General features: G+C 46.0%; 1 protein-coding gene across 2 annotated transcripts in view; it reads left to right on the top strand.

Moving 5' to 3' along the window:
- The first annotated feature begins 765 nt into the window (after nucleotides 1-765).
- WWP2 (WW domain containing E3 ubiquitin protein ligase 2) overlaps nucleotides 766-7967 on the top strand; it is a 131241-nt gene continuing 124039 nt past the window's right edge. The window contains exon 1 of one of the 2 annotated variants that reach the window (XM_080646019.1): nucleotides 766-957. The gene's annotated coding sequence lies outside the window, so the exon portion shown is untranslated. Of the gene's footprint in view, nucleotides 958-1136; nucleotides 1252-7967 lie in introns of those variants that run through there. The other variant, XM_080646020.1, reaches the window with a different exon arrangement.

The following is a 7967-nucleotide window of genomic DNA, read 5'->3' as shown; positions in this document are numbered from 1 at the left end:
AGTAGCTGGGGACAAGGTCTTTCAGAGGTGAAGTGAGCCCCGAAACACTTCATTTTTAAAAGTTTTATGTATTTTATTTTTATTATCTAAAGTTTTACATATGTATCCTTTTTCCCCCATTGACCCCCCACCCCCAGCCATTCCCACCCCAGGCAATCCCCTACTGCCATCCATTGATTATGCTAATATGCATGCATACAAGTCCTTTGGTTGTTCTCTAACTGCCCTACCTCCCCTGCCATTTGTCTCTGGATCTATTTTTGTTCATCAGTTTATGGAAACACTTCACTTTTGTGGGTTTTTTTTGTGTGTGTGTTTTGCTTTTTTTAAAGTGAAGAAATCTCAAACATTATTAGGAAAATCTGGTTACTTTAAAGCAGTTTACATTAACAGCATTTTCAAATACATGTAGGACAATGTATAACTCATTGAGGTCTTTTAAGAAAGAGAAGGCATTGCTTGCGTGCCAGTGAAAATCTGAGTTCATTTCCAGAACCGGAAAATGTAGACGCTATGAGACCACATGCTTAACAGGATCGGGAATCGAACACGCTACCTTTCAGTGTTCCAACTACTTGACCCACACCGGCCAGGACAACAAATATTTGATGACTTGATTAAATAGCTACCTCTCACCTGTAAAGTGGGGCAAATACTAGATCCAACCCCGGGGTTGGTGGGAGGAGTAAGCGACCGGCATTGGTGAGTCCTCGAATGATCGCTCGGGAGCACTCCAGCAAGTGGAAAATGCTTCGACTTTTAAACACACAAAGAATAAGAATGCCTTCTCCCGGGCAAAGGATCCCAGGCCAGGCCTAGGTTGCCCCACACCTGCGGTCCGGCCAGCCTCTTCCGGGTCAGGTGACCGCGAGCGGCCACGTGACCCGGCCCGAGTGCAGGCGGTGGAAGGCGGAAGTGAGAGAGGAGTTGGGCGCCGCTTCTGTAGCCGCGCGGCAGGTAGCGAGCGCGGGCACTGGGGGTGCGGCGGCCCGGGATGCGGGGCAGGCCTGGGGTGGCGGCGGCTCGCGGTGGACGGGGGGCGGTGCGGCCCGGGCGCCGGGGGGCGGTGGCTTCCTGTGGGAGGGGCCTGGCGCGGCGGTTCCGGCCTCCGAGGAGGGGTGTCACGGCTCCCGCCCTGGAGGGGTGGGCGCGCCGCGGGCTGTGCGCGGGGGCTGCTCCGAGGTGGGCGCGGAGGCAGCCGGGGGTGCGGCTGCTGACAGCAAGTCCTTCTGGAAGGGGAATGGAGCTTAGGTGCCAGGGATGGAGAGGGTGACCTTTGTGGAAGGGTCGGGACAGGAGGAAGGGGCAACTTGGGACTGAACGGAAAGGGGGCGCCTGAGAATGGGCGTGTGCCATGGAGGGAAAGAAGGGGAAACCAAGAAGCAGCTGCCTGAACCCCAGCTGAGAGTCTCTCTCTTCCTTCTTTGGAAATGATTGTTACCCGAGACTTTGATTTCGGTCCCATTCAGTTTTTAAACTTCAGGAGGGATCACAGGATCTTCTCTTGCTTTCGTCACACCCACTTAGCCCTGCTTGGGTAGGGTTTCCTCTTCTTGGGAACCTAGCCCTTCAGATCATATTTCTTTGAGATTTTCCCCAGATCCCATCAATTTCTAAGATGGGAAAAAAGAAAAAAGAGTATGGGCACGTTGCTCTGGACATAAAATGGCTTTTAGCCTGAACTGTTGAGGACCACCTAGCTCAGCATTACCTCAGCAACATAGCGACTGCTGAAACCTTGGACAGTGTCTGCTTACACGGCTTTATGACTTTTCCTCTTCTGTTTAAATTATTCAGCTTCCCTTACCATGTGACTACTTATCTTGACACACTGTGATTAGGTAGGGTGACTGCGAGGTCTGTGTTGTGCTCCTGGGAACCAGGACGTGGATCATGATTTTGAGATTGCATGCCTTTGTGAAAAGCTGTTCATCTTTTTATTTTTATTTTTTTGCTTTGTGTTGGCTAAGATTTGCAGCAGTGAAATGAATTTCATGGGTGTGATATAACTGGAGTGAATGCTCAGACTGGACAGTCACAGGAGCCAGCATCATTTTGAACCCAAAATGTTACAAGTAGAGGGGGGAAAAAAGTACTTTGCTAATGTATTATGAGTTCAAGTTTTTGGAGTATTTGATAAACATTTACAGTTGATTTTTGTAGCAGTCCAGTGAGTTATGTTGGGAAGGTATTATTCTCATTTCACAATGAACAAGCAGAACTAAGAGAGATGACTTGATTTTTCAACCATTTATTGCTCTTTCTTGTTTACCTGCTAGACTGGTAATCCTTCAAGGGCAGGAGTCATATCTTATTTGGTCGGTTTGGCTACTAGCCTAGTGTATGGCACGTTGTGGCACTTGGTAAGTGTTTAGTGAATAAAATTTCTGAAGGTCTCAAAGCACTAAGTGTAGGACAAGGAATATGAACCCAAGTCCTAGCTCTCCTGCCAGTTTGTGTTATTGGTCCAGAATGAATACGATAGGCCTGGGAAAAAGGCTTGGATGGACTTCTCAGTCTCTTACTTAATGACTACTTTCCCATGGGCAAAGGGCTTATATCAGCATCCCATTTAATTTTCACCACAGTCCTGTGAAGGCCAGTGTTGTCCCTGTTCTACCAATAAAGAAAACGAGGCGTAGAGTCCAGAGCTAGTGAATGACTGAGCAGAGACCCTTTTATCCTTAGACCCATACTTCTCCTTTCATAGAAGAGGACCTGGCCCTCGCTGGTGTTGCTCAGTGGATAGAGCGTCAGCCTGCGGACTGAAGGGTCCCAGGTTCGATTCTGGTCAAGGCCACATGCCCAGGTTGCGGGCTTGGTCACCAGTGGGGGGCGTGCAGGAGGCAGCCATTCAATGATTCTCTCTCATCATTGATGTTTCCATCTCTCTCTCCCTCGCCTTTTCTCTCTGAAATCAATAAAAATATATTAAAAAAGAGAAAAGGACATAAAGTTTTATTTTAAAGTATTTTTTCAAATATAAACGTATGCCATTTTAAGAAAAAAAGTAGTATATAGCTCTGACCGGCTTGGCTCAGTGGATAGAGACTCAGCCTGCGGACTGAAGGGTCCCGGGTTCGATTCGGGTCGAGGGCATGTACCTTGGTTGCAGGCACTCCTGCAGCTGGTCGGTGTTTCTCTCTCATCGATCCTTCTAACTCTCCCTTCCTCTCTGTAAAAAATCAATAAAATATATTTAAAAAAAAAAAAAAGTAGTATATAGACAGCAAAAATTGTGACTGTAGGATGCAATCAAAGTTCAGAACTCTGTGCTGTACCATAGCTGCCTCTTCCTGGGAAAACATTCTCTCGTTCAGTGAATGCCAGGCATTGTTCTAGAGTTGAGCTGTCCAGGATGGTGGCCACTAGACACATGGGGCTGTCTAGCACTGGAGATATGCTAATGAACATAAAATACACACCTGTTTTTGAAGGTTTAGTATAAAAAAAGATATCTCATTGGTATATTTATATTATAGTAAATATAACATTAATATAATCAATATAATATTAATACAATGTGAGTACATTCTCTAAGGGATTATTTAAGTTTTTTTGGGTTAAACACAGTGAAATTGGAACTCAATTCACTTGTTTTCTTTTTTAATTTTTAAAAAATGTGTTTCCTAGAAAATTAAAAATTACATTGGACAGTGCTATTCTAAAAACTGGGAATATATTGCCCTGACCGGTTTGGCTCAGTGGATAGAGCGTCGGCTTGCGGACTGAAAGGTCCCGGGTTTGATTCCAGTCGAGGGCATGTACCTTGGTTGCGGGCACATCCCCGGTAGGAAGTGTGCAGGAGGCAGCTGATCGATGTTTCTCTCTCATCGATGTTTCTAACTCTCTATCCCTCTCCCTTCCTCTCTGTAAAAAATCAATAAAATATATTAAAAAAAACAAAAACAAAAACTGGGAATATAGTACACAAGAAAGGCAAAAATCTCTGCCCTTGTGGATATTACATTTTAATATCCATAAGGCACAATAAACAAAACAAGCAAGTATGTGATATTATAATAAATCATGGAAGTGGGCTGTGAAATGTTGGCTGGGGTTGCAATTTTGAGTTTGGGTCCTCAGAGAAGCCTTCCTGAGATGGTGCTGGTTGAGTGAAGACCTAAAGATGAGGGGAGAAAAGCTGTGTTCGAGGCAGCTTTTTGGGACATAGCGGTCCAGGCAGAAGGAACAGCAAATTCAATAGTCCTAACGAAGGAGCACCCCTGGCGTGTTTGTGGATCAGCCAGGAGGCCCCCGGCTGGAGGGATGTGATGGAGGAGAGATGCTAAGGATGAGGTCAGAGAGGTGGTGAGGGTAGGGGGAGAGAGGGGCAGGTAGTGGAGGGCATCGCTCTGGTTGCCATATGAAGGGTGCCTCCACGGTCTGTGGTGTGAATAACTAGAAGAACGGAATCATCATGAACCGTGATGGGGAAGACTGGAGGAGGAACAGGTGGGGCTCACTTTTGTTCACGTTGGTTGTGAAACCCCAGTACCAGTATTGTGGGCAGTTAGAGAAGTCTGGATGGAGCTAGGCCTGGGCTGGAGATGCACACGTGGAAGCAGCTGGCACGAGGACAGTGTTTAGAGTTAAGAGCCTGGGCCAAGTCACTTATGGAGTAGTATGGATGCATCTCCAAGGAGTGCTTCTTATTGGAAGTTAAATTTTGAAATAAAAACTGTTTATGCTGTTATACCCGTGTAGCAGAGCATTGTGTTATATCTCAGGGAACTCGGTTTTCCCTCCTTTTCACTTTTCATTTAAAGATTCTTTTGCAGACTGCAAGGTAAGGGGGTTCTTTTTTCCAAGTGTGCTGCTTTGTAGTGCCGCTGGCATCACTTTGAGTGCCAGGTTCTGGAATTGGTCTGGCTTTCTGGGTTGGCAGCCAATTTAGAGACTTCCAAGAAGGATGCGTAATGGGTTTTTAATGTTTAAAATGCTGGTTTTACCTAAGGAGTACGGAATGCATGTTGTTTGTCAGGCATCCTATTGTTTCATAGATTTGAAACAAACAGAACCTCCCTGAGGTGAAATGACCCACATAAAGTCATATAGCTTACACATGGAAGAGCTGGGATCTGAATCTTGGCCTTCTGAGTCCAGATCTGATGCTTCTATCCGGAGACACGCAGAAATGGGTGCCTGAATATAAACTCCCAGGGAATAAACTCAGTGAGCTGCTCTTGAGTGATTTTGAGTCACTTCAGACTGTTACAGACTCTGGAATTTCTGAGGGGTAGGAAGAAAAGGGAAGATCTTGTTGCCCTTTAGAAGAACCAACTGAATCTTTTTGTTTTTTAATATGTTTGTATTGCTTTCAGAGCGGAAGGGAGAGGGAGCGAGAGATAGAAACATCAATAATGAGAGAGAATCATTGATTGGCTGCCTCCTGCACATCCCCTACTGGGGATCAATCCCGCAACCCAGGCATATGCCCTTGACCAGAATCGAATCTGAGACCCTTCAGTTCACAGGCCAACGCTCTATCCACTGAGCCAAACCAGCTAGGGCTGAATCTTTTTTAGAAGATTGTAGTCCCTGCTCCTGCTCCTCCCCCTCTAAGCTTATAAACAAACATTTTGTGATTTAAGTCAAGTGTTCACACTTATTTCTTAGAAAACACCAAATACCAAGACTTGGCAGTCCTGACCTAGGGCAGGTCCTCTCCCTCTGTGGCATGCATGCTTTTTGCTTCCTGTTTTGTTGCGAGATCTGCTTTCCAGTCTGTTTTATTATTAGCCTGTAATTCCACTGTGCTCCCCCTCCCTCCTTTCAAGAGCTTGGTCTTTGTACGGATGTCATCTGGCAAAGTTCAGTTCCATTTGATTGTTTTTTCAATAAGGGCCTTTGGAGCGTGGAAGGTAACCAGCTCAATGCTGGATGGAGGAAAGAGGCCAAGAAAGAAGCGTAAGTGTTGGAAAAAACGGGAAAGGCATGAGGGTGTGAAGGAAAGGAAGAACCTTTTGAACAGACCTTTCTCTTCCACATCTTTCAAGAAGTGGATGCTGGGTGGATCTATAGTCATACTAGGAAGCTCTGCCTGTTTCTACAGCTGGCTAACTAAGAATAAAATCTGGATGCTGGCGAGTGGTTTTGCTCTTCCCTGCTCATCTGCTGCACAGGCTCTTCGTTTTGAGGTCGTTGTTCAGTGGTTTCTTGACTCAAAGCGGGTCACGAATTACAGGAATTCCAGAGCCTAGAATTACAGCATCAAGAAAACTGGTTTAGCTTCTCATTGATACTCAGAGAGCACTTACTATGTGCTGGCTGCTTTACTTGAACTCATTTAATCCCTACCGTAAACTTAAAGGTTCATTATAAGATCTATTATTTAGGTTCATTTCAGAGATGAGGAATTGAGTTTTAGAGAGGTATGTTGCTTGTCCAATATCACTCAAAGGCTAGTGAGCAATTAAACCTATTTGCCTCTAAAAGATTGACTGGTCTGAAAGGGTCTTGCTGGAAGTTGGGTAGTAGAATGATCAGGTATGTTAGATATTGCAAGAGCTATCTGGTGTGTGGTTGCTTTCTCTTGCCAAAAGCTCTTCAAGGATTTAACGGGGCCCTTTAAAACAAGCTATCTGGGCTCCCAGAGGGCAGGGGCCCCATGGCATTTATCTTTGAATTCCAGAGCCTTGCACAGACTGGTGTCTATGAGCATTTCTTGAAAGACTGACCCTGGCTCAGGAATGGACAGGGTGAATACAAGGGGCCTGGAAAGGCGCAGTCAGGAATGCTGGCCGCTCGCCTGCAGAAGGTGCCGTGGCCGTTATAGTCCTCTGGCTTTCAAGAATCAGCTCATCCTGTCAACCCAAATGTTGAGTTGTCCATCGATTGTTGAATGGCTAAACAAAGGGTGGTATATCTGTACAATGGAATATTATTCAGCCATAAAAAGGAATGAAGTACTGATACATGCTACAACATGGGTGAACCTTGAAAACATATGTAAGTGAAAGAAGTCAGACACAAAGACCATATGTTATATGGTTCCATTTACTTGAAATGTCCAGAATAGGCAGATTCATTGATACAGGAAGTAGATTAGTGGTACTAGGGGGTGGGGGCAGAGAGGAATGAGGAGTGACTGCTGATGGGTATGAGGTTTTCTTTGGGGATGATACAAATGCTTTAGAGCTAGATAATAGTGATGGTTGCACAACTCTGTGAATATACTACAAGCCACAGAATTACATGCTTAAACAGGTGAATTTATGGTATGTGAATTATATTTTAATAATTTATACTAATAAAGGGTAATATGCTAAAATTAGACCAGATAGACCGGACGTCCTTTCTGACAAAGTCGGGGCCTGGGTCCTGGGTGCCTGTGGCCGGCTAGAGGGAGGGAAGCCTGGGTCCTGGGTGCCTGTGGCCGGCTAGAGGGAGGGAAGCCTGGGTCCTGGGTGCCTGTGGCCAGCCAGAGGGAGGGAAGCCTGGGTCCAGGTGCCTGCAGCCAGCCGGAGGAGTGTGGGGGCCGAGGCAGAGGCTGTTAGGGGTGATCAGGCAGGCAGGCGAGCAGTTAGGAGCCAGCGGTCCTGGATTGCGAGAGGGATATCTGACTGCCAGTGATCGGGCCTAAACCGGCAGTTGGACATCCCCCGAGGGGGTCCCGGATTGCAAGAGGGTGCAGGCCAGGCTGAGGGAACCCTCCACCCCCGTGCACGAATTTCGTGCACTGGGCCTCTAGTAATAAAATCAAGACTCAACCAGTCCTGTTTTGAATGTACCCTCTGTGTTTTGTGGAGGTCAAGTTAAGGTTTTAGTGCCTGCAACAGCAGCCATTATTCTCCATTTTCTGGGGCCAGGGTGCTGCGTGTTACTCAGCCTCCTCTGATGTTCCCAGTTGATTTCTCCCTGTTTTTTTTTTTCTTTTTTTTTTTTTCTTTTTAAATCTCAGGTATTTCAAGTATTTTAGCCAAAAAGGACTATGGCATATCTTTGTTGCCTTTTGGATGTCTCTT

Source organism: Plecotus auritus, assembly GCF_963455305.1.
Source record: "Plecotus auritus genome assembly, chromosome: 10".
In the NCBI taxonomy this organism is placed as follows: domain Eukaryota; kingdom Metazoa; phylum Chordata; class Mammalia; order Chiroptera; family Vespertilionidae; genus Plecotus; species Plecotus auritus.
This window is presented reverse-complemented; position numbering and strand designations above follow the sequence as displayed.